Source organism: Podarcis filfolensis, assembly GCF_964270895.1.
Source record: "Podarcis filfolensis genome assembly, chromosome: 14".
Taxonomy (NCBI): domain Eukaryota; kingdom Metazoa; phylum Chordata; class Lepidosauria; order Squamata; family Lacertidae; genus Podarcis; species Podarcis filfolensis.
In genome coordinates, this window is record NC_139616.1 from 33,101,911 (window position 1) to 33,128,876 (window position 26,966).

General features: G+C 44.0%; 1 protein-coding gene and 1 long non-coding RNA gene across 18 annotated transcripts in view; both read right to left on the reverse strand.

Annotated features, from left to right (window-relative positions):
* The window catches only part of RBFOX1 (RNA binding fox-1 homolog 1), a 1,446,067-nt gene that overhangs the window by 1,212,661 nt on the left and 206,440 nt on the right, over positions 1-26,966 (reverse strand). The window lies entirely within an intron of this gene.
* On the reverse strand, positions 10,355-16,557 carry LOC310749044. The gene is made up of 2 exons (XR_014541455.1): positions 16,308-16,557; positions 10,355-10,552 (listed from the first exon to the last, which is right to left on the reverse strand). It is a non-coding gene; the product is annotated as an uncharacterized lncRNA (long non-coding RNA).

Consider the following 26,966-nt stretch of genomic DNA (forward strand, 5'->3'; position numbering starts at 1 on the left):
CAAGACCTGAGGGCAACAACACACATCTCACTCGCGATTCCCAGCAATGAGTATGCAGAGGCACACTGCCTTTGACACAGGATGTAGAATATAGCCACTGAATATAACCACTGACAGCCTTCCCCTCCGTATGTTTGCCTAGTCCTCTTTTAAAGCCACCCAAGTTGGTATGCATCACTGCCTCCTGCGAGAGTGAGTTCCATAGTTTAACTATGCACTGTGTGAAGAAATGGTTCCTTTTGCCTGTCCTAAATCTTCCATGGAAGATAACAGGCACTGATTTGAAGATAAGGCATGAGATACTTAGAGGATAACAGACATCTTACATCAGGGATGGAGAACCTGTGGCCCTCCAGCTGCTGGTGGAGTCCAGCTTCCATATACCATGACTACTGGCCTTGCTACCTGGGGCTAATGAGAGTTGCAGGGCTACGGATTCTGTCCCCCCCCCCCCCCCCGGATCTAAGGCATTTGTGGTCCTTCAAGCAGTTGCAATGAGAACCACAGTGCTGGACTCTCCTGTTTAGATAACTCCTTAAAAACCCTTATTTAAACTGTATTCTTATTCTTTTTTGAGTGTTAATCCTAACAGGTTGAAACCGGGCTTTTAAATGCAAGTGACTTTGATCCTCTTCTCCCCGGCAGCTTGGTGGCTGAAAAGGACCATTTGCAAATTGGCGGACGAGACTATGATGTGATTTTTATTTTATACACAAGGCTCGGGAGACAGGGATTTCTTGGGAAATATGTTTGATGTCAGGGAGGCAAACGAAGAACAATTTTCATTTGGTTTCAATTTTTTCCCCCATTTAATGCTTTCATTGGAGATGCTTTGCTTTCTCCCGGCATCTAATCTCCGTTGCTTGCTCTGAAAGATAATTCAGGGAGGATGACTCATGATGCTAGACAGGTCCTAATGAAAGCTGAGAAGAAAAGGTAGGTAGCAAATAGGGCTGTCAAGAGGCAGCTGGTCCCCTCCCTCGCCAAATCTCACAAGTGTTGAAGGAACGTTAAATATTTGGGTAGCACAATAAATATACTGTCTCAAGGAGGACTGATATCAGCACCACACATCCATGGGGAACTGTTAGGGAGCTACAACACCATGGAAGGTCCTGCCCACTGTTTAAAAAAGCCCAGCTCTGGTAGACCTTAGGGTCACAGTAGAGAGCTCAATGAAGACATTAACCTAGTATGCGGCAGCTGTGAAAAAGGAAATTCCATGCTAGGGATCACTAGGAAAGGAATTGAAAAGAAAACTGCCAATATCATAATTCAGATCTATGACACGACCATGTTTGGAATACTCGTTCTGGTTGCTTTACCTCAGCAAGGATAAAGCCAACACACCCTGAAAGAAGGCTCATGAGATCAAACTGAGGATCTACAAACCAAAAAATAAAATACAGTAGATAGTCTCGTCAGGTAAGTTCCCTAATACAGGGAGGATCAACTCCCTCTCCACTCCTGGGCATGGACTAGAAGGATTTCTTCCTCCTTGCTATGAAAATTTTGGGTATATGCACCTGGCAAGCGCACCATGGCTCCACCAGCTCAACATTCATCCTGGCGTACATGCCAAGCCTAAAGGGCAACTCTGGATACCCCCAAAGCCAATACAGCATAGGGCAGGCATAGGCAAACTCCAGCCCTCCAGATGTTTGGGACTACAATTCCCATCTTCCCTGACCACGGGTCCTATTAGCTAGGGATTATGGGAATTGTAGTCCCGAACATCTGGAGGGCCAGAGTTTGCCTGTGCCTGGCATAGGGTGACCAAAGAGTGCCCTTAACTCAGGTATTTCCCCACCAGTTCTTAACTTGTCTTTCCGGCCCAGGCTGAACACCAGTTAAACCAATTAAAATGCTACTGCAATAACAGGAGTACTAATGTCAGTTGGGGGTCCCCCCCCAAATTCCTGCTCAGTTCCCAAATAGGCAACTAGCAAAGCCCATGCTGCATAGGGAGAGAGGAAGGCACTATGCAAAGAGTGGAGCATATGGTGAGGAACCAGCTTTTAAAGCCTGGCTTCCTTCCCATCGCCATTGGGTGACCTGCCCATACGATCCCTCCCCAACACCTTCCTTAGGACAAACAACTCCGAGTCTTCTTCTTGAGGGAGTTTGGGTGTGACAAACTCACCCACACTAGACGGTGGAAGTGGCACGGTAGAGTTGGAAAAGGTTGAGAAAAGGGCAACCAAAATGATCCAGGGGGAAAAGTGACTCCTCTGTGGTGAAAAGCTGCAGCATTGGGGACTAGTTTAGAGAAAAAGCAAGCATAAGAGGTGGTGTGTTAGAAATTTATGAAATTATGCATGGCATGGAGAAAGTGGAGGGACAAAATCTGTCTGAAACACTGAAAGGTGCTTGCCCCTCACAGTAGACATTACTGGACCAATGGTCTGACTCAGGGTAAGGTCTGTTCAAATGTTCTCCTCCCACAATGACCCAACTATTACTGTTGTGACTTGTTTTGATAGATTTTAATGAAATAAATTGTCGTTGTGTTGGGATTCCCAAGGATGGCCTTCCAGATGTTGCTGAACCACATCTCCCATCACCCCTGACAATTGGCCATGTTGGCTGGGGCTGACCAACAACATATGGAGGGCCATAGGTTTCTCATACTGGCATCTATTTCCTAATCTGATTCCCAGAACATCTGTACCTCTCCTCACATGGATGACTTAACAGACAAATAACACTGTTTCATTAGCTTGGTGTTGTTGTTGTTGTTGTTGTTGTTGTTGTTGTTGTTGTTTTTGCCACCACCACTACCTCATAGGCTGGCCCCTGAACCATGAGAGCTATCACACAGTTTCATACATTCTCCCTCCTTCAATAGCTGCATCGCCACATATAACTGAACATGTCAAAAGCTCAAGTGGACCTGATTCCTAGATTTCATCAAGATGTTGCCAGCCACTCAATGACAGTCAAAAAGATCACCAAGCTGAATCCAGCTATAATATTCATATTACTGACATACTTTTTTAAAAAGAGATTTTAAATTTGGCTAGCAGGCGGAAGAAAACCACAGTAAGATTATTTATTTTTTCATTTTATAGGTTTTCCCCCCAATATATACAAAGGAAGTGAAGAAATGGAAGTCCATTTTAAGCAACACAGCAGGGGCTGATGAGTTATAACAAGGTCCTTCCACCAAGTGTGTCCTGGAATGTTTGCCAACAGATACGGATAACTCAGAAATTCATTCCGTGGAATGAGACTTTATGCAAAAGGACCTTGTCGATACAGGCGGCTGGGCAGGGGGGCATTTTTGGAGCAGCAAAAATGATTCCATATATATATTTTTCTTCAAAGCATTCTCCTATTATCCATACAGCAGCTGCTGCTGCAAGATGATTGGGCTCATAACAAATTGTGACAGCAGAATGCTGGTCAATACCAGGAAATTACTCAGGCTCCACGATTCATCTTGCCACGTGGACTGCATTTCATGATAGGGCAAGCTTGTGTCAGGAAACATGTCTCAAGCATTTTGCAGTGTGATCTATGGTTGGATAATGTCCAAGAAGATCCTCAGGCAGTTCTGCTTATCCATTGGGCGCAGGACACAGGTGCAAGAGACATGACCCCAAATCTGGGAAGGGTGAAGCTCCAGTGGTGGCAGTCAAACAGACCAGAAGCCCGTGATATAGTTCAAAGTGGGCAGGTATCAATTTCTAATGAAAGCAACTGATGATCCAGAGGGTCAGAGGCAGGTTACATAGATCTCCAATAGGGTGTCCATAGGTGACAACTCCCTGGGGCTCTGGGTGCCTGAGCACCCACAAAACTCCCCTGAAGGGGCTGGGCACCCACAAATTTCAGAGCCAGGGCCATGCACACTGCATGGCACCCACTGATGGTGAGCCAAGCTGCCACTCCTGATGGTGTCTGTGGTATCCACACAAGGTCTCAGTAAATAGCCCCTCAAAAATCTACAATGCTTCAGAGACTATTTGCTCTTCCTGCTCAAATCCTGTTTTGCACTCACTCAACCACTCCTATATTGACCATGCCCCATTAAGCATGCACCCATTTCACTGGATGCCAGGCTTGGATGCCCACCTTCCCTTCCATTCTAAAACAGAGGAGAGGTGCAAAGAACTTATTTCTGTGACAGATGTGGATCCTTTCCCCCAGATTGTTGGGGAGCTGATGGGAGGGGCATGTCTGCACCATTTGGTGACCCTGTCTGCTCTTTTAGATGTCGCAGCCATTTTGTATTATGCTAAATTCTGTGGCAGCCATTTTGTGACTGGGGTCCACAAAATCCCTTACAAGGTCCTCTCTTTAAAATCACAAACATGCCCATTGGCCCAAAAAAGGATGGTGACCCTTGAAAGATTCCAAGTCAGATTCAAAGGAAGAAAACAGGATCTGGGCCTGGCAATATCTTCTCTTGTTGGATACATATCTCAGATTGAGAAGATGGGCACCAGTATGGTATAATTATTAAAGTCTCGAACTAGGATGTGGGAGACCAGAGATCAAATTGCCTCCTCAGCCACAAAGTCCACCGTGTGACTTTTGACCAGTCACTGTCACTTAGAATTGCTGTGAGGATAACATGTGTAGCTGGGGTCACCTTGGAAGAAAGGTAGAATACAATCTTAATAATAAAATTAATTAAAGAAGGGGTGCTAGAGGAATTCAATTTTTGCAAATTCCAAATGTGAGCTAAATTTATCTGCATCTGCCTGATTAATGTATGGATCAGGGAAAAAAAAGATTTCACATTCTTCATTATATTGAAAAATAGGCCACATCCACACCATACATTTAAAGCACTGGGATAGCTCTTTAAACATGGCTTCCCTAAAAGCATTCTGGGAAGTGTAGTATGTTAAAGGTGCTGAGAGTTGTTAAGATAACCCTTATTCCCCTCACAGGGCTACAATTCCTGGAGTTCCCTGATTGTTAAACCAGCCTAGTAATTGTAGCTCTGTGAGGAGAATAGAAATCTCTTAACTACTCTTAGCAGCCTTAATGAACTACAGTTCCCAGAATTCTTTGGGGGAATCCATGACTGTTTAAAGTATTTTAACACTTTAAATGTATGCTGTGAAAGTGGCCAGAGAGTGGTGGAGGGCCTCATTTGACCCACAAGTCTGGGGTTTCCTCCCACAACCAGGTTAGAGTAATCAAGTTCTAGGCATGTGTCAATGGCACCTACCCCTCTTGCCAGCTTGGAACGAGGAAAGTTGGCAATGTGTGTACAAGAAACCAGAGAGTTCTTGCCTCAAAGTAGGCTGCATTATTAATTGCAAGCAGGATATGAATTTCAGGATAAAAAGGCTCAACTCACAATAAAAAAGAGTGTCATAAGTAGTGAAAATCTTTATAATGAGCTGATTCTCTGCAAACTTGGTTGGCATTGCTAATTTAGATAGGTAGTGTTTTTGTGTATGTGTGTTTTTATCTTTGAGTACAGCACAGGCAACAAAATTGGGTCACATGTACACACACCACAGTGTGTGTTTGTGTGTGTGTGTGTGTGTGTGAGAGAGAGAGAGAGAGAGAGAGAGAGAGAGAGAGAGAGTGCTTCAAGCACAAATGAATAGAAATTGCAATTTGACAGTTGACTTCTCTCTTTTTTCTCTCTGCCCCCTCCCCTCGCCTTCTTCTCTTTCCTGTTCTGAAGCTGCTATTATGGTTGGGAAAACATTTATGCAAAGCGCTCAGAAATGTGCCTTGCTCTGCTGCCCATCCAATTTCTTATTTTCTCTGATAGAGTCTCATTTCAATGTAATAATATTCCCCGACAACAACAAAAAATGAATAGCACTGGGATTGATAGCTCGACACAAGTTACTTGGTTCCAGAACATACGAGGCGCTATTAATCCCAGCCAAAGGAGATGATGAAAATGGGCTGGGCCAAGTGGAATGAAGAGGGCAGAAAGCTGGCTTGCCTGTGTTTAAGATGTCTACAAAATTATCCATTTGGAGGAAATGGTTGTGGCAAACTGAGTGTGCACCCAATTTTTTTTTTTTAATATAGCTGTTCCCATTAACTTCCACTCCCACTGTCCCAGTTTCAAACTCATTTTCCAGCTAGGACTTCAAAATGGCTTGCAAATACCTATTTGGCAGCATGCATTTATACATATGCAGTCTCCCAACAACAGACTAACCAAACACAGACCTACTTAGCAATCTCCTGTGTGTTAAAACCATGTCCTTGGACTGAAACTCAACAAAATCAGAGGGAGGGGGGACCCTGTGCAAAGAAAGTCATGAAACACTAGGGCTGTGCACCAGATTCAGCCAAGTCCTGAGCCAAATTGTGCCTCTTTGAAGGGACTCAAAGGCCAGAGGGTTCAGTTTCAAACAGCCATGGGTTGCTTTAGGTTGCGCTGGATGGTCCAACGTCTGTGGCTGTCAGGGTACAGGGCAGGAAAACACATGAAAAAGCCGACTGATTGCTAGCTGGGTCTTCTGGGAGAAGGTAGGCATAACTTCATGTCTGCCTGATGCCTCCACCAACCTCCACCCCAGGATCATTCTCTCTGCTCAGCAGCTGATAGGAAGGAGCAATCCTGCAGCTTGTGTTTGATGCGATTCTTTGCAAACAGCTTTCCTTTAGGAAAAGCTCAGGACTCATGAATGCCATTGGTATGCAAGCTGGGGGCTGGGAGTCCAACCAGTGGAGGACCACAAGTTCCCCATTCCAGATCGAGACCATTCACCCCTTTCAATCCTATGCATGCCAATTCTGGAATAAGCCACACTATGTTTAATGGGGCTTACTACCAGGTAAGTGTACACCTGGTTCTACCCTTGGCACGTTGCAGGCCAAAGGGCCGGTGGTTTGCATTGCACCTTGGAGCTGTTTATAGGCAATCTCGGGGAAGAAATAACACACCAGCACGGATGGAACTTTCTCTGAAGGCAGTTTCCATGCCAACCTTCTGTCCCACAAAATACACTTTTAAAATGTGCTAGAATTTCAAACACAATGTTGGAGGATTTTGGGGGTGAGGAGGAAGAACTGACGAAATGTAATTAATTAGAAATGTGCAGTGCCTTTCTTTTTTCCCAAGCCCCCGGACAATGCAAATTTGTCAAAGCAGGGCAATATTTTTATACAGTAGGCTAGGAGCTCAACCCTATACTATAGCCATTTTGACTCCATGTAGCACATTGAGCAGATCATTTTCTCCAAGCATCTGGATTTTGTGCCCATGCCCTGTTAACAACTATCCCTTCCTTGCCACCCCCCAAATACTAGGAAAATTCATTTGTTTTTAGGCAGCATTGTTCAAATAAATAAATAAAAAGGACCCTATGGTGATCAAAAAGCTGCAGATCTGTTCAGAGTGCTGAATTTAGCTTCTGGCAGGAGGGTGAAGCTAGCTGGTGACCCTCGCAGCTGAGGGTCATCCTTTTTCCTTCCCACTCTTCATTACTGTGGTCCCCACAGACAGGAGAACTTGCAGCTCTGAAAGCCTCTGGCACACAGTTAGATGCAACTTACTAATGAAACAGTCAGGGAGAGACGTGCCTTGGCATTAAGTAATTACTGTCAAGGAACAGGGCACAGAGCTGGAACACAGGCTTGAACATCAAACTAATAGCCGCGGTCTTGCCAACTGATAAGTTAGGTAAAAACTGAGGAGGCAGTGAGGGCAATGGATTTGATTTATCCAGCATTGAAGGCTTACACTCTGGCCTACTTCTACCCACTCTATCCCCCCTGCTCAGTTGTCTGGAAGAAGAAGAAGAAGGTCCAAAGGAACCCATTGTTATAAGAACCCCATTAATGAAACCTGGAAGATCTCAAAGCTCAGCTGGGAAGGAGCTTCTCCAAATCAGTTCTTTGGAGCACAAGAACCCTGCTGGATCACGCCAGTGGCCCATCTAGTCCAACATCCTGTTTTCTGTGGCCAACCAGATGCCTATGGGAAGCTTGTAAGAGAACAACAACAACCGAAGTTTCCAGCAGTTGGTATTTGGGGGCTGTCTCTGATGGTGGAAATAAAATATAGTCATTTAGACTGAAATTCAGATGATCCTTACTTTACCACAGATGACTAACCAGGAGGACCAATTTTATATTGTAAACAGCCATGTGATCCTCAGATGAAGGGTGGTATAGTAAGTAAGTAAATCTGGCCCCACCAAAAAACCAACTTCAGAACACTGGTTTTCAACCTAAATAACTCTTGTCACTGGAAAAGACTCAAGGCCAAGCACCACTGAAAACTCACCTCTTGCTCTTCTTGGACTATGTTAGCTCTTTCTGGCTGTTCCAGTATTTGGTTGGAGCTTAAAGAAAAACCCTTCCTTCGCTGCAGCATGTTCTGGCCCCCTCTAGATAAACAGCCAGCTGCCCACAGACCTTTGGAATCTGCCTTATTTGGGCCCAACTCCCCAACTCCTGGCAGGTGTTTTCCAGGACAATGGATTGCAAATTGAAATGTGTGTGCATGGGGTTGCTGGTGGTGGTGAGCATAAGCCTGAGCCCTGCTTAGCAAGAAATTCTCTGAGTTAGATGATGACTGAAGGATGACAGGTACCTAATTTAAAACAGGTGTGCAGCTGCCAAGGCAAATAGCTCATTTATGTGACAGGCATTGTGTGAAGCCTGGAACTCAAGAGTTTGTTTCTGCTGAGGTGTTTTAAAGCAGTTAAAATGGCAAAATGGCAACACAGGCAAAGGTTCTGCGCTAGCTACATGGAGTTGAAAAAAATATCAGCTTCATTGTTCAAGCAATTCACAAAATAGGGGTGTGATTTATTCCCATTTTGCAGGATTTGGGGTGCTGTTGTTTTTCAAGGGGTTGGGGATGGCTTTGGGCAATCTCTGATGCTTATCTTGGTGGATTAACTAACGCTGAAGTTCCTGGAAGCTTGACAAGCTCAGTACAGTGTGGGGCTGGCAGCAGAGCCGATCCAAGACTCCTGCCACCATGCTCACACCATAGTGAGTTCTCTGCACCTCACGCCGTCTCCTTTTCCTGCTCAGGAACCAGCAGTGATGCTCATTGTTCAGAAGGCCATTAAGCTGCACTGCTGTGCCTGTCCCACCCTGCTGATTTCTACTGGTTGGCTGGACCAGTGGTCTGACATAGTATAAGGCAGCTTCCAATGCTCTTACGTTCCTTTATAGACTACTGGTAATGGAAAACTGAGGCTGAGAAGCAAACAACATGGTCAAGATCAACCTAGTCCATGCCAGAATGACAACCAAGAAGGGTTGCAAACCTACTTAAATCACACATTCTAAAATACACTCATCCTTCAAATTCCACACTTCTCCAAATTTGGTGATGCTGTTTTCCACCACACCACCCCCCAAAAAAGTGTACAAAGTGTGTTTATTAGTAGAAGGTGTGCATTTAAATGCTTAGAAGTGTGTAGTTGGCAAAACTGTATGCAACATGTGTCTGTTTGGAAAAATGTGCATTAAAATGCTGACAAAAATCATGAACCAATGCTGGTGTGGTTAACTGGACAAAAGGCTGGAAAAGTGAGAAACTAGGCGAAACCAAAATTGACATATTTGTTCATCCCCACAACCTAAGGCTAAGGGAGAATATCAGGTTATATCCAAATGTTTACTCGGAGTAGACCCATTGAGATAACTTATTCATCCTAGTCATTTTAATGCATCTATTCTGAGTAGGACCAACATTGGAGACAACCCAACCTTTCACAATCCTCCCCTGTATTGAAGTTTGCTGGATCAGGCCTATGGCCCATCTAGTCCAATATTCTCTTCTCACAATGGCCATGCAGATGCAGGACCCAAGCACAAGACCATTCTCTCCTCCTGTGGTTTTCAGCAATTGGTATTCAGAAGCATTAATACCTCTGAATCATGTGTAGAGAATGTGAATGGTCATTACACTGAATATTTTAAGGGTAGAAGGCAGAATTCTCCAACAGTTGGGTGAGTGAGGTGGGAGAAGAAGTGAAAAAGATAAACAACAACAACAACAACAACAACAACAAACAAACAAACAAACAAACAAAAACAACTGCTACAATACTTGTGATATCCTCACCTTGCAAGACAGAAATGTGACCTCTGCCCTGGTGATATAGGAAAACATCTGCTGTTTGTCTGTTAATTTCCCAAACATTTCAAAAATAATGATATCCATCACTCCCGTTTGGTCTACAATGCATATGAATTGTATCAGGCAGCTTTGCTAGGAACTCAACCATTTCCAGATAGAAATTAGCTGAGCCCTCTATTCTTTCTACTGTGGGGATTTGAATGATGCTATTATCCTAGATGCAGCAGGTGCCAATATTCTGCAAAAACATGAATTGCCATAATTATGAGTAGAAGTACTTGGGAGATTTTATTTTTTTTATAAAGAAGATAAATAACAAACGGGAAGATAATTTATTCATTAAAAGAAGGAGAAGAAGGCACAAATCTGCTTGTCTTGTTATTCCTTGCATTGGAGCGGCAGGCTTTATTTCCTTCAGATGTTACAGGGCATCATTCTGGTGCTGATGGGATGCTGGTGTCCTACACAGCTTCTACAGTATGTGTGCATCCCTTGTTAAGTACAATAGTGCCTATCCTGCAGAAGACAGACGTCTCATTGGAAGCAAGAGAATAGGAGTCTGTGCTCAGGAGGATGAAACTTCAGTCATTCCAAAACTTCATTGTTCTGTGCATAAGTATATAAGAAAAGTCTGCTGGATCAGGCCAATGGCCCATCTAATCCAGCATCCTGTTTGAATAGTGGTTACCCAAATGTCTATGGGAGACCAGCAAATAGGACTCAAGCACAACAGCACTCTCACACAATATGAAACTAATTGTCCCCACCCCCCCACCCCCACATACTGTTGTATTGCATTTCCTTTGCAGTGAAATACGGTAAATGGGGTGAAATTACATAATGGCAATGTACTTTACATAAGTTATGTAAGTTTAATAATAATAATAATAATAATAATAATAATAATAATAATAATAATTTATTATTTATACCCCGCCCATCTGGGTGGCTTCCAACAAAATATTAAAAAACAGTAATGCATCAAACATTAAAAGCTTCCCTAAACAGGGCTGCCTTCAGATGTCTTCTAAAAGTCTGGTAGTTGTTGTTCTCTTTGACATCTGGTGGGAGGGCGTTCCACAGGGCGGGTGCCACTACCGAGAAAGCCCTCTGCCTGGTTCCCTGTAACTTGGCTTCTCGCAGTGAGGGAACCACCAGAAGGCCCTCGGAGCTGGACCTCAGTGTCTGGACAGAATGATGGGGGTGGAGACGCTCCTTCAGGAATACTGGACTGATGCCATTTAGGGCTTTAAAGGTCAGCACCAACACTTTGAATTGTGCTCGCAAACGTACTGGGAGCCAATGTAGGTCTTTCAAGACCACAATCTTGCCACAGCAGACAATAAGAAGAATAGAGTAGTTTTGTGGCAGGTGAACTGCAGCAGAATGAAAGCAGTTCTGCATATAGCACGTGCAGGGCAGAATGGAAAAGGATGCATTCTCACATCTTTAGCCAATAGCTCCCTCTCTTGAATGACTGTTTTGACCACAAATTTGAATTTGAATTGGAAACCAATATATTTAAAACTCAAGAGTCCCTTTAAGATGTTTCATATCAAACAAGACAGTCAAGAATGCTTTAACTTTGGTATACAGGACTCGAGCTTCCTTTGCTGACAGCACAAATTTTGACAATCTCAGAGGAATAAAACCTCGCTTTCAGGAACTTTTTGCTGGATTCCACCCATAATTTTCTGCAGGTGATCAGCCAAAGTGAAGTAATGTGCTGAAGGCTCATATGTTCCAGTAGCACACCTTTATGCAGGCAAGGTCCAAGATAAGGACAAAAGAGTGTAAAGTTCAACCTGCCATAATTTATCACAGCGAGTTTAAGAAAGAAGGTGACACAGTGTTCAGGGCCCAAACTGTCAGCCGCCTGAAATGATGGCTTAGCTGGAATGACTTTCCTCCATTCCATTCTGTGATTAAAGGAAATACAGAAGATGAGCAGGTAATGAAACTTGAGCACTTGCCTGCCCTCCCCCCCCCCCCCCGAAAAAAGAGAGAGGATAGATGAGCAAATTCCATTCTCACAATCCTCCCTTTCTCATAATTTGGGATGTAAGGGGAACTCCTTTTTCGTTCCAACCTACATCCATTGCATGCACTGCAATTAAGGTTCCACAAAAGCAAGCTTATTTGGTGCGCTGTTTGTTGTGGTTAGATTTAAGAATGTAATTAATTCCCTTCCCGTTGCATCATTCCAAATTTAAGTTCAGTTCTCCCCATTTCCAGATCTGTTTGTGATTGGTTGTTGTTGTTTTTTTAAATCCTTTGAGATAAATTGTAGCCCTGCCAGTCAGAACAGACAGTTGCAGGCTATGTGGACCAATATGAGGCAGCCTCATATTTCCCAGGTGATGCACAGTTAATCCGATTGCAGATAATAGTATGCCTACAGTGTGTAGCAGTGGTTCAGATCTGCATTTTGAAAGATCTCATCTCTGCCCTTTTAGATGCATGTCTTACCAGCGTGCATGAAGACAGAAATATCAATGGAAGTAAAGACACATGTGGGGAAAGTGTGCTACATGCACTTGTTGGCACATTTATTTGCCTTTATACTCCTACGGCATTCATGGCAGATTTGAAAACTGGCCTTTGAAGAGCTTTTCCTTCAATTAATTAATGATTTTATGGAGGATAAGACAAGAAGTCATATTGACTATGTACTTCTTCCAGTGTTGGAGGCAATGTGGTTCTGAATACCAGCTGCTGAAAATCACACATGGGGAGAAGGCTCTTGCACTCAGGTCCTGCTTTGAGATTTCCCACTGATGCATCTGGTTGGCCATGGTGAGAACAGGATTGTGGACTGGATGGGCCTTTGGCCTGAACCAACAGGGCTCTTTATGTTCTTGCGTTCTTTGTAGCACTGCACATTTCCACACATCTCAGGTAGTTAAGTAAATTGTTGTTGTTGTTTAGTCGTTAAGTCATGTCCGACTCTTCGTGACCCCATGGACCAGAGCACGCAAGGCACTCCTGTCTTCCACTGCCTCCCGCAGTTTGGTCAAACTCATGCTGGTAGCTTCGAGAACACTGTCCAACCATCTCGTCCTCTGTCGTCCCCTTCTCCTTGTGCTCTCAATTTTTCCCAACATCAGGGTCTTTTCCAGGGAGTCTTCTCTTCTCATGAGGTGACCAGAGTATTGGAGCCTCAGCTTTAGGATCTGTACTTCCAGTGAGCATTCAGGGCTGATTTCCTTAAGAATGGATAGGTTTGGTCTTCTTGCAGTCCATGGGACTCTCAAGAGTCTCCTTCAGCACCATAGTTCAAAAGCATCAATTCTTCGGCGATCGACCTTCTTTATGGTCCATGTTGTCTTTGTCCATGGAGTTTTCTTGGCAGGGATACTGGAGTGGTTTGCCGGTTCCTGCTCCAGGTGGATCGCGTTTGGTCAAAACTCTCCACTATGACCTGTCCATCTTGGGTGGCCCTGCACGGCATAGTTCATAGCTTCTCTTAGTTATTCAAGCCCCTTCGCCACGGCAAGGCAGTGATCCATTAAGGGGAGCAACAGGGGCACCGGTCCTCAATTCCGCCCTTTAATACTCTCACTTCCATACATCACTACTGGAAAAACCATAGCTTTAACTATACGGACCTTTGTTGGCAAGGTGATGTCTCTGCTTAAATATCCACATGATTTTTCCTAGCTGCAGAGCTGTTGCAGTCTTATGGCATTCAATTCTACTCTGAACCCTATAACCACTTTTAGCCGGAGAAGCAAGTCATTCAAGTCAAATGAGGCTTAGCAGCATTAACTATAGGTTGCAAAAGACATACAGAAGAAGTAGAGACCACAATGCTGAAATACGTTTCCTTTCTTTAGGAGGAGGGGAGCGAGAGAAAACACAGTCTTTGAAAGGCTCCAGAGTTGTAACCACAGCCGATACTTTAATTAGGCAATTAGAGCTATTAGAAGTCGACAAAGCTCCAGGCCCAGATGAATTACAACCAAGAAATCTGTCAGAAGAGGAACAGAAAGCCCTTGGCAGGATCTGTAACACTTTAGTAAGTAGATAGGAGAGTGCTGAAGAGGACTGAAGTAGCAACTGATACAATGCTCCCCACTCAAAACACACACACACAGACAGACAGACACACACACACTGATTCTAAGAACGTTGAAAGCAGGAACCTAAAATTCTAAACCGTAGACCAACTAAGGAAAGAGCAGCCACTCTAGTCACTCCAGCTCCCATCAATCCTGCCAATGTGGCCATCAGGGATGATGGGAGGTAAAGTCCAGCTGCATCTGGAGGGAACCATGCTGGCTAACCTAGGAGTAGAGATACCAAGCTCAAAAGGGCCAATGCTCCTCTGTCTTGGAATATGGCAACATACTGTATTTTTAAATTGCACAGACCAGCAATGGATACATCAGATGGCAACTAAGAAGCATAAGGTTTTCTCCAATCCCTACCTGCAGATGCCAGGGATAGAACCTGGGACCTTCTGCATGCAAAGCAGATGCCCTTCCAGTGAGCTACAGTCTCCCACCTGTTTCAATTTCATGAGAGAATGCAAGATGGAAATAAGCCTTTTCCATGATGTGGGTAGGACCCAAACTCCACCCACTCACAAGAGGAATGGTAAGAGAGATAAGACCCTTTTTGAGAGTAGGAGGTCTGCAATCATTTCCAAAAAGTAGGAATAAAAGTTGAATAAAGTGGGTCACTGGTCTAATCCAGCTCTGTTGGTATAGCATGAAACTCTTAAACTCAGGTTGTGTGTTCAAGCCCTACACTACAAGTGTATTATTCTAAGAGGGATTTTCTAGGTCAGAGATAGCAAACATTATGCCCTCAGTATGTACTAGGATTACAACTCTCCCGAGCCTTAGCCAACATGGTCAATGGTTGTAGATGATGGATGTCATCTGCACCATTCCATGTTGGCTTCTCCTGAATTAGAGCATGTTAGCACTTTCAAAGGATGAGTGGACACATTCAGAAGTTCACAGGCCAGTTCATCATTCCACATTCTTTGGATCAGATTCGGACTGAGCCAAAATGACTCACATTTCCCTGCAATTTCCTCCGTGCTTCGATCAAAATGTGTCACTTTCCCAGAAATGTTTGGCACCCCTCTTCAATATGTTTGGAATGACACTCTCTCCAGGAATCCTTCAATCTGCTTCTTGGATAGTCTACAGTGTAGCTTTCATCAGCTTCAATCATATGTTTCTGCACAGCAAAACAGTTGGAAGCAGAAATGCTTCTGAATACCAGTGGCTGGAAACCGCAGGAGGGAAGAGTGCTCTTTTGCTTGAATCCTGCTTGCAGGTTTTCCACAAGCCTCTGGCTGGCCACTGTGAGAACAGGATACTGGATTGAACGGCAGAGGCAGAGTTGCATCTGGCTCAGGAGGAGGAGGAGACACAATGAAGCCGTAGTGCAAGGAGAGTTTTGAACATGTTGGGCGTGTGGCGGTGGGCAAGGGTGTATCATTCAATCTCCAGGCAGCCAAATGTCTTCACAAAGACCACATTTCAAGTGGGAATCATAAAGAGCTTCAATTGGGGTAGCAATTGTCACATCTGCACTATACATTTAAAGCAGGATCATACCACCTTTACAATCATAGTTCCCCCCAAAGAATCCTAGGAATTGTCATTTGTTAAAAGCATTTGTGAACTCTTGTAGCCTTCTCAGAACCAACTGCTTGGCCACTGTAAGAAGCAGGATATGGACCACATGAGCCTTTTGGATCCAGCAAAGCTCTCCTTATAAGTCTTTCTAACAGTGAACTTGATTGATGCTTTTGAATTATGGTGCTGGAGTCTATTGAGAGTCCCATGGACTGCAAGATCAAATATATCCATTCTTAAGGAAATCAGCCCTGAGTGCTCACTGGAAGGACAGATCCTGAAGCTGAGGCTCCAATACTTTGGCCACCTCATGAGAAAAGAAGACTCCCTGGAAAAGACCCTGATGCTGAGAAAGATTGAGGTCACAAGGAGAAGGGGACGACAGAGGATGAGGTGGTTGGACAGTGTCCACGAAGCTACAAACGTGAGTTTGACCAAATTGCGGGAGGCAGTGGAAGACAGGAGTGCCTGGTGTACTCTGGTCCATGGGGTCACAAATGACTAAACAACTAAACAACAACAACAACAACAACAACAACAACAACAACAACAACAACAACAACAGTGAACTTGGTGGTAAGTGCAGGCTAGTGGAATAGGGCCACTAAAGAACCAGAAGAAAAGTTTGGGGGGGCGGGCGGCATCTGCACTATACATTTAAAGGGATATCATACCACTCTAAACAGCTGTGGCTTCCTCCAAAGAATCCTGGGTTCTGTAGTTTGTTAAGGGTGCTGAGAGTTAGGTGACCCAAGTTCTGGTCACAGAGCTACAATTTCCAGAGTGGGAACAAACAATGCCACTTCCCGGGGAACTCTAGGAATTGCTGCTCTGTGAAAGGACAAGGACTCTCCTAGCAGCACTCAGCACCTTTAACAAACTACAGTTCCCAGGATTCTTCTGGGGAAGCCCTGGCTGCTTAAAGTGACACAACACAGCATTAGATGTATAGTGCAGATGTGGCCCATATAATTCAGGGAATGTTACACATGCCTACATTGGGGTTCTTTGTAGGAAAGGCAGACTTTGGTAATAAAAAAGGAGCTTCAAGAGAAGCAAGATGGGTTGTATTGATAAGTCTAGTAATATTCCTGGAACAGGCAGAGATGGGGGAGAAATTTGCCTGGTTTGCATCTTATTTATTTATTTAGATCCTATCCCACCCCTCCTCCTAAAGGAGCCCAGGCCTTTAATGTGAACTTACCAAATTTGCACCTTCTGACCTGAGCCAAAGCAAAGCACAGCTCACCTATGAATTTCACATGTCTCTGGATTTTGTGAAACAGTAGTAATCTAACCAAAGAATGCATACAGAGATGTGCATATCAGTGAAGACTTCAGGTAAATAAAAGTGTGCAGAATACTGTAATAAACTAGAAAAATGCATTCTGCTATGGGAAGTTGATTACAAAAATGCACATGAGGGACAAAATTTTGTCTAAAAATGTTTCTGTTAAAGGAAACACACACATAAATGCATACAAATTTTCACATTGACATTTAAAAATAATAACCACAAATTGATGCAGAACAAAATTTAAGATTGGAAAGGGGAAAAACGGAAACTGACAGAATCCTGTCAGTGGCATGTTATGCACTTTGAGGAGTACTGAAGGCTACATACTTCAGTGCCCCTGCTTTGAGGTGGGTGTGTTATAAAAGGCTTTAAAAAATAAACCAAGTGGGGCAGAGCTGCACAATCACTTAGGCAGAATTGTCACTTAATGACTCTCAAATATAATTAAAACCATATTCTAATATAAGGTTCCCTGCCAATGTCAAAATATGTTCCAGCCAAGTGAAATTAACCTTCAGAAGCTACTTTAATCACAACACTGTGGTTCTCTCCCATCTGCCAGTCATTGATGCCTCTCCACCTGAGCCCTGTTCATCTACCTTAGTGCCAAAGGAAAAGAACAATGGATCGCACCTTGGTGGCTAATGCAAGGCATAAGCACAACAACAACAATGATTTATCATGGACTAGTGGCCAGAAATCAGTATGCTAAAGACCAGATACTACAAATAGTTTCACGTGACATTTCATGGAGGATAAGACTATCAATGGCTAGTAGTCATGATGACTATGTTCAATCTCCATGCCTGATATGAAGAAATTGGATACAGAGAATATTTCCCCCCATTCCCTCTCTCATAATACTGGACCTCGGGATCATCTAGTGAAGCTGAACACTGGAAGATTCAGGAGAGCCAAAGAAAGCACTTCTTCACACACACATAGTTAAACTATGGAGCTTGCTTCCACAGGCTGTAGGTATGGCCAGCATCCTAGATTAGTTTAAAAGAGGATTAGACAAATTCATGGAGGAGCTATTGATGACTGTTAGCCATTATGGCTATGCTCTATCAGTGTTTCCCAAACTTGGGTCTCCAGCTTTTTTTGGACTACAACTCCCATCATCCCTAGCTAGCAAGACCAGTGGTCAGGGATGATGGGAATTGTAGTCTGAAAACAGCTGAAGACCCAAGATTGGGAAACACTGCTCTACCTCCACTGTCAGAGGCAGTATGCCCCTGAATACCAGTTGATGGGAATTACAAGTACAGAAAGTTGCTGTTGCACTCAGGTCCTGCTTGGGGGATCTGGCTGGCCACTATGAGAACAGGGCACTGGGCTAGATGGGCTTAAACCTGATCCAGAAGGGCACTTCTCATTTGAGAAAGGACCCTGGTTAAAACACTAGGTAATTAGTCTGCTCAGCTTTTCTGGTGTTTGGCATTGCGGCCAGGCATCTGGGCCCCTGCAGTGATCCTGCCCAGGGGTGGCCCTGCTGTCCAATCAGCACTGGTTGGAGGTGTGGCAGCAGGAATTTAAACTGTGACATGGCTGGGGAGCTCTCCTCTCTCTCCCATTGCCAGATCTCCCAACCCACCCTCTTTTTTATGCTTTGCTATAACACGACCTTGCTATGGACAAATGTCGGCCGCCATATTGTTGGGGCCAGGTAGGATGTTTTTTTCCACTTGGCAAATTGGCACCAGCCATTTGGTTTTCGCCTACCTTGTAGCAATCATCACAACGTTGTGAGGCTAGGCATTGGGTAAGCCTTTGTTTGAATGGAGGGGAGGTTGTAGCCTCTGCCTGTCCCTCCCCATTAAAGGTATCCTGTTAAAGGGATCTGGGGGTATGGATTCTGTCTGATGCCCAGACATGGGCTAGGGCCATGCCAAGACCCCAATGGGGACCCTATGGGTGCCCCTATTTGATGTAAGTCATAGGGCTCCCTCTATTGGTGGTTTACCCTTAGATGGACTCCCTGCAGATGGGCGGGAGTCAAGATATAGCCTGGCTTCACCCAATGCCTAAGCCAAACCACTCCCATATGTAGCCAATAAAGTTGTGGCCTGTTTGAACCCATAAACCTAAATACTTCTGACCGTGTGTTTATTATCCACTAGGGTACTGCGGGTCACGGGGCCTTGGCACGCAACAACAATTACCAGAGTGAGTAGCAGGCAAGATGGGTAAATGGCTTCCCACAAGATATCCTACATTTCATGGGAAGCCAAAAGAGCTTTGATAAAAGTGGTGGAACGTCTGTGTGTGTCCTCACATATTCCAAAAAGAACACCTTGGGATCCCTTGTGGAATTTTCATGCAGACCTCTCCTTTGATGAATGCCCTTTGACAGCCAGAATAAGGAGACAAGCTGAACTCAACTGCGCACAAATTAAAAGCCAGCCACACGCACTGTGTATCATATACTGTGAGTTGACGGAAATTATCATATAAGCAAATAATAAGCAGTATCCCTCTCCCCAAAGTGCAGCTATTCCTTATAATATCTTGCTGAAGTCAGCATGAAAGGAAATACAGCAAGCATGAATTTACGATGGAGACAGGTTGATTTGGTGTGAAAAAAGAGGTTGGTGAGGGAGGGAGCAGATGCTGCATTCCTGGGATTAAAATAATGACAACATAGGTTGATTGGTTCCTTTTGGGGGGGGGAGAGAAGTTTGACTGTGATGAATGTTTGGCCTTATCTTGACTCTTAGCTGTAATACCATATATTGCTATTCAAAATAGGGTAAGATAATAACAACCTCTGAAGTGGTACTACAGAAAACTAACAGTGCTTCCATTCTAATAGCCCAAAGCCTCTCATTGTGAAATGAGGAATTCAGTAACTTATAAGGGTTTGGGGTGGGGGGAAGCTGCAGTTAAAAACATTTTTAGGGCAGCTGGGGGGGATTATTGGATTTGTAATTTAGCACATAAAAATTATATCCTTTGCAACCCATCTAATGGAATTCTCCTTCTCTCCAACTTGGGTTCTCTGAATGATTGCAATATATCACGATGGACAATCGAAACAGGCAAGGCAAAGCAGAACTGCTCTCAGAATGCATTCATGAATCTCATTGTGATCCTGCTGATAGCATATGGTCCCTCTGAGTTTTATAAGAATGTTTGTGTGTGTAGATTGCACAGTTTATAATATCCTTACCTCTATCAGTGCGGTTTACAATGATAATTTTGGCAAAGCTGTTGCCTAACGACTTTCAAATATAATTATAAACGTATTTCAATATAAAGTGTGTTGCCAAAGTCAAGCATACACCAGCTAAGTGAAATTAACCTTCAAGTGATACTTGAATAACAGTAAACCACAAGGGTATGTAAGAGATTAGATATACTGTAGTCTAATTATGTTACAATAATTCACCTCATTAATCTCCTAGGAAACAATAACCACAACAGTTAAATGCTGTAATTAACAAACCCTATTTCAAACTTGATTTTAATTTTATACGACTTTGCAATATTATCTAGTGCAATTATATAAAAGACAAACAACAACAACAACCAAAAGAGATAAAGCAAATGTTAAGTTCTCTAGAGAAGACATCCAAAACAATCTGATGCCTTTAACCTGGGAGAAGGAAGAAAAAGTAGGCCAGGCATGCTTAGGAGATTTCTCGCCTTTAGAAAGCCTTGTCAATATGGAGAACAACGCCTTTTCATTCCCATTTGCCTCTCTGGAATCCAGAGCCATAAATGGCAGTGTTTCCCAAATGTGCAGTTTAGAAAAACCTCCTGCCCTTTAAGCAGTTTGATATTACAAGAGGATAGCTTTGAATTCATAACATTCAGATGAGGGCAGCAAAAGCAAAAGCCAATTCATTCTGTAGGTTGGCTGCCAATTACATTCCCAGAAAGATTTAAAGTGTTGCTATTAGGGTCTGGGACCTGGGTGTTTGCCAAAGCACTGCATCCCATACCAACCAAGCCGCCTGTTATTTAAGATCAGTGGTGGGAGGGGCTTTGATGGTCCCCTCGATTGAGGATATATGGGCCTCCTCAGTATTCATTATGGAACAGGGCTGAGTTGAAATGTGCCTCTCCCCCATTTTTCTATCCTGGTGTTTGGAATGGTTCCGTCCCAAAAGAAGAACAGTGGTGGCTCTTACTTGTGAATAAAGGAAGAGATATTCATGCAGGCTAGTAGCAGTACAGACTTAGCAGCAAGAACAACAGCCAGAAGATTCCAAGATGCACAAGCAAGGTGTCAGGGACTGGACTGAAGGGGACGGACAAGATGGAGGAGGAGGAATGGTGGAGATCGTTCCCCCCCCCCCTCCTGATGCTTCCAGAGGAGAGAAAAGCAGTTTTGATTGGCAGCAGGGGTTTGAGGAGGGTCACAGCACAGAGACATGCGAACAGAAGAGTTGGGAGGTGTTAGGAGGGGGGGAGGGGCAGAGCAGCCAGCTGACACGTTGTCACCGGTGAGTATTTCTGACCCCCCTTCTCCCAGAACTAGGTGTTTGCTAAGGGTGCAGGAACAAAGGATTCAGAGACCGTTGTCCATGAGTGGCCACCGCAAAGGGAATGCTGTTGTTAGGAAGGAGGGAGGAGGGGCTCAGTTGGAGCAACGCCATTATTAGGGCATACTGCATTCTTTTGTCTCTCGCTATTATAAATGAATAAAGTCATTTAAAAGGACTCTACCTTGTTTTCTCTGCTTTTTGCTGCCACCAGGGGATGGATATAATTCCCAAAGCCTTGACACAAGGCAATAGGTTCAAAATTAAACAGTAGCTATGAAGATGTTCTGACAGTTAACTTGGTCCTCTTGCCAAGCTTTTAAAGATGAGGTGGGATGAGTTCACTCATGGGACTCTCTCACTCTATGGGAAATCTACGCATATGCACTCCATCTGGGCAGGTGCTTCTCTTCCCACTTATGAAGGCAACGGCAGGTTCTCAGTTACAAGGGTTTGAGTCATGCCTTTCTGACTCCACCTCGGCCACCCCCTCCTCCTGCCCAGCTCCTCCCTCTGGCTGACCAAAGTCTTCTTGCCCTCCCTAAGGAGGGTCTCTGCTCTGCAGGAGGGGTGAGATCTGCTTCCCCCTCTCCAACATACAGAGTCACAAGTGGAGAACATCCATTGTCTATCCATGCATGTCAGCCTTCCAGCAACTGCCAAACCCTGCTTCTTCTCCTCCTTCCTTCGCCTCTGTCTGGAGTTGGCAAAGCAGATCCTGACAGAACTGAAGAGCCCACGACAGCCACAATTTCCTCTAGGATGCCCCTCAGAATGATGCTACATGATGACTGAACCCACTTCAATCATTCTTACACACAAACACAATTGCTATCACATGAGGGGAAGAGTGGGGATGAGCCCATTGACCCCTTCCTATCTTGCACTTACACAGTCAATTTGTTGGAGAATATTGTGTCATATTTAAGTCATATCATCCTTTACTTATGCTATGATATACAGAGATAAAGCATCTCACATGTTCAGATTCACATACCTGTTCACACTGTTTCATGGTAGAGGTACTAGTTGGCACTGGACTTAGCCATATCTGGGTGGAGAAAGGAATTTCCTGTAGCTGTTCTGTTTTTATTTAAGAGATATAATAAAGATTTTTGTCCTAGATCTTTTACTGGTGCACCTCCCACCAGAGCCCAGATGCGATTAGGAATGGTGAACTCTCAATCTCAACTCTCTCCCCCAAACTAGCTACAAAGCAATTCCCCTCACCTGCTGAGCTGCAGATGAAGTAGTGTGATGCTCTGTTTTGTTCAGATGCATTTTAAGATGAAAACTAAAGCATGCTGATGATGATGACTTCAACCCTGTCTTTATAAATATTATCACCTGTTCCATCTTTCCCAAAAGAAAATGAGTTTTCTTTTGTAAGAGCACAACTTTGGTGAGAAATAAACCAAAAGGTTCATGTTCCAATAAAACATAAATGAGGACATTTTTATTTTTAAAAAAGCTGTGCTCAGATGTGAGGAAGTGCATGGGGAAATGGGAGAGAAAAAATCATTCTCCTATAACAGTTTTCCATTAGGACAATGTAATATGTGCTAAAGTTCAAGTGATGTATGTGTGTCTCCTTGAAGAAGATATTCTGTATATCAGATGCACCATAAATACTAGACGACGTAAGGAACCTCAGGCAAGGCAACTACATCCTTGAGTGGTCCTGAAAAATATACCGCGTGGTTGGAAAGGTGAATTATAGCAGCAAACAAATTTAATACATCTGCTTGCCTAGTGGACACCCACAATTTGCAATTTAATCATCCACGAGTTATGGTGTGTTCATAATTGAATTAGACTTTGAAATAAGGAAATATTGGTTTATAGTGAGGGTTTTATATATATATATATAAAGGCACCTCTTTTGGGGTTTATAATTATCCTAAAGGAGGATGGTGAGTTGCAAACAAGGGTACAGATTCATCAAGGGAAGTCTTGGAGAGGGCATGGTGGGAAGAAAGGCTGTGGTGCCAAGAGCTCCTTGTGTATTCAGTATGTATGAGTGCAGAAGAGAATCTGGGCCCTATTGTTAAGCAAAGTGAGTCAACAGATGCTCAGGGATGGTGGCGAGGAGCAATGGAAACTGTACAGAGACAGTTCCAGACACACCACTTTAGGGAGGGAGTTCTGAATTTGCAGTAGTGCCAGTGGGTTGGGGAATCACCAAAAGCTCCTTTCATGGACCCACTGACTCCTCCTCTCTACCTATGACAGCAAAGGAACCATCTGGAGAGCTAATTCCATTTAACTTTATTCCCAGGGTAGTATAGGGGAACAGAGGCACTTTTCCAGATATTTTTAGTTTCTGAGAGATACAGTAGCTCAAGGAGGAGAGTGCCAAGGCAGTTCACAGACAGTCTGTGTGGTTCAGATTTGCCTTTATTGCTTTGTTTTTCAGTTCAGAAAAAAAAGGATGGTGTTGCTACTTGGGGTCATAAGAAGGACTCCATCCAAGAGTAAGACATGGCAGTTACAAGTACCCGCTTGCAAGATGTTCATTTGTCACAGGCTACAGAAATCTAACTTGCAGATTCCTAAAAAGGGCTCTTATGCGGAGCTGAAGAGATCATATAATTGCCTTACATTCTAGATTATATTATTTTTAAAAAGAACATGTCAGAGCTAATGGTCCCATCATTAGTTGCCGGGTCCTTTTGCCCTCGGTATCATCGCCCAAGCATTTTATTTCACTTCTTGCTGCCTCCCCCCAATGACAATTACACCACAACAAAAACTCTCTAATAGAAAGGGGGAAAGATTAATTGGAAAGTTGATTTGAGAGTACAAATGTTCCAGACCTGACAGTTCTGTAATGTAAGCAATTAAGGCAGCATTTTTTTATTAAAAAAAATGAGTTATTGGAGCCAGCAGTATTATCAGCCATTGTTTCCATTGGTGGGGCTACATTTGATCACTGATTGCATAGAGAAGTGAGAACCATAAGAAACAGGTGAAACCCCGATGGGGAAAGAAGAAGGAATATTTCCTGTCCTGCTGAAGTAAAAAATGGCAGTCCAACATTTGAATGCCAGAAGGCATTTCCACTGAAAGCGAAAAAATGTCCCCCTGCTGCTTTCTTACTTTTGCATCAATAGGAGTATAGCATCTAGATCAAGGGAAGTAATAGTGCCACTGTATTCTGCTCTGGTCAGACCTCACCTGGATTACTGTGTCCAGTTCTGGGCACCACAGTTCAAGAAGGACACTGACAAACTGGAACGTGTCCAGAGGAGGGCAACCAAAATGGTCAAAGGCCTGGAAACGATGCCTTATGAGGAACGGCTAAGGGAGCTGGCCATGTTTAGCCTGGAGAAGAGGAGGTTAAGGGGTGATATGATAGCCATGTTCAAATATATAAAAGGACGTCACATAGAGGAGGGAGAAAGGTTGTTTTCTGCTGCTCCAGAGAAGCGGACACGGAGCAATGGATCCAAACTACAAGAAAGAAGATTCCACCTAAACATTAGGAAGAACTTCCTGACAGTAAGAGCTGTTCGACAGTGGAATTTGCTGCCAAGGAGTGTGGTGGAGTCTCCTTCTTTGGAGGTCTTTAAGCAGAGGCTTGACAACCATATGTCAGGAGTGCTCTGATGGTGTTTCCTGCTTGGCAGAGGGTTGGACTCGATGGCCCTTGTGGTCTCTTCCAACTCTATGATTCTATGATTCTATGAGGTAACCAAGAGGCCATTGTGAGTGTCTTTCCTTTCATTATATGAATCTATTCACCAGTGGTATGCACTCTGCAGTGTACTGGCTGCCCATACTTCAATTAAGGTCACGTGGAAGACAACTCTTCCCGTGGGGCTTTCTCAGATCATGAGGTCTGGGCAGCTAGGGAGGCTGCAGATTGCTCGAGAAATGTGTTAACAGGACGAAAGTCATCCACTGAGCACCATGATAAAGCAAGCTGAATATCCCACACCCACCAAAATTATAATAAAACATATCCTAAAATGCTCTGAGCATTATCCAGAAAAATGGAAGCCTCTTTTGCAGGTGAATAAAACTTTGGAGAAAGTGGAGGATAGATTTTGTTGCAGCACTCGACGACACATGTCTCTATTCCATTGGAGAAGAAATAAGAACAATGGATATTACTGAAACCTTGGAGGGTTTGTGGCACTCACCATATATCACATAGTTTTAATATTTACAACATCCTTGCAAGATGGGGTGGTTTTATTATCCTTTTATTGCAGATGGAGAGCTCAGAGAAAGTGACTCACCCAAGACCACCTTTTAAGTTTGTGAAAGAGGCAAAACTCAAAGTGATGACTTGCCAGTTTTCACTAAAAACCTGGTACCAGAATCATTGCCGAGAAGGTTCATACATGTAGAGCTAGTGTCATCACCTAGCACCCACAGTGCAATGGCATAACACATCAGTGCTGGTGTCTGCTCTGTGCCTACACCCTACCATCTCCGGCTCAGGGTTCACTAGCAGAACTGGTACCCATTGGCCACAGTATCTCCAGCTAGGGCTGGTAGAGACCTCTGCCTCAACCCTACAGAACAGCTACCAGTCAGAGTAGACTAGGGTAGCCAATCAGGGATGACAGTGTCAGGAGTTCAGCCTACACTTGAGTAGGACGCTGGCAGAGACACATGCACGACTGGCATGTTCCCTCCCTCCTGGTCATTCATTCGGGAGCTTCGAAAGCTTTCTTCTGCCCGAACATCACAGCGACCGATGCCAACAGACATCTGCACACTTAGGGATCCGCAGAGTCTTCGCAACTTTTCGTGACAGACCTCAGCAACTCAGCATTTTGGCTAACCTACTTTATTTACAAATAAACACACACGGAGCACTGCAACATGGCTCCCTCTCTCTCTAGCATCAGACAGCAAAGAGAAAAGAACAAAGGACAATAGTCCCACTTCACGGAACACAGTAACACAAACATCCCGTCTCCATCACTTCCCACTTTGTGGTGTCCAAACATATACCATTATGTGATAGACAACAATCCCATGACTGCAATCATGTAGCAGGAATTCTAACAGTTGGGAGGCAGGGTCCAACCACATCTGGAGGGCACCATGGTTCCTCCTAGTGCAGATTATACTGAGCTCCAAAGGACCAGTTTGCTTTCCAGCAATGGATACATCATAGGATGTATATGGTTCTCTCCCTGTCCTATTTGGCAATGGCAGGGATTGAACCTAGGATCTTCTGCATGCCAAGCAGATAGATGCTCTTTCACTGAGTCACAGCCCTTCCTCATCATCCACTTGTCTTAACTTCATGAGAGAATGTAAGAAAGAAAGATGCCTCTTTCATCATTTGGACAGGACCCAAACTCCACCCACAAGAGGAATGGTAAGAAAGATAAGACCTTTTTGGGGGGGAGGGGGCTACATCCTTTTCCAGAGAGAAGGAATAAAAGAAAACAGATTGCATTTCTGGTACAAGAAACCCAGCCACACTGGATGAAAGCTTCAAAATAACTGAAACAAAGAAGAGTAAATAAACTCGGAATGATTTATCTCGAGGGGATAATACAGTAACTGCTGAATAATTACAG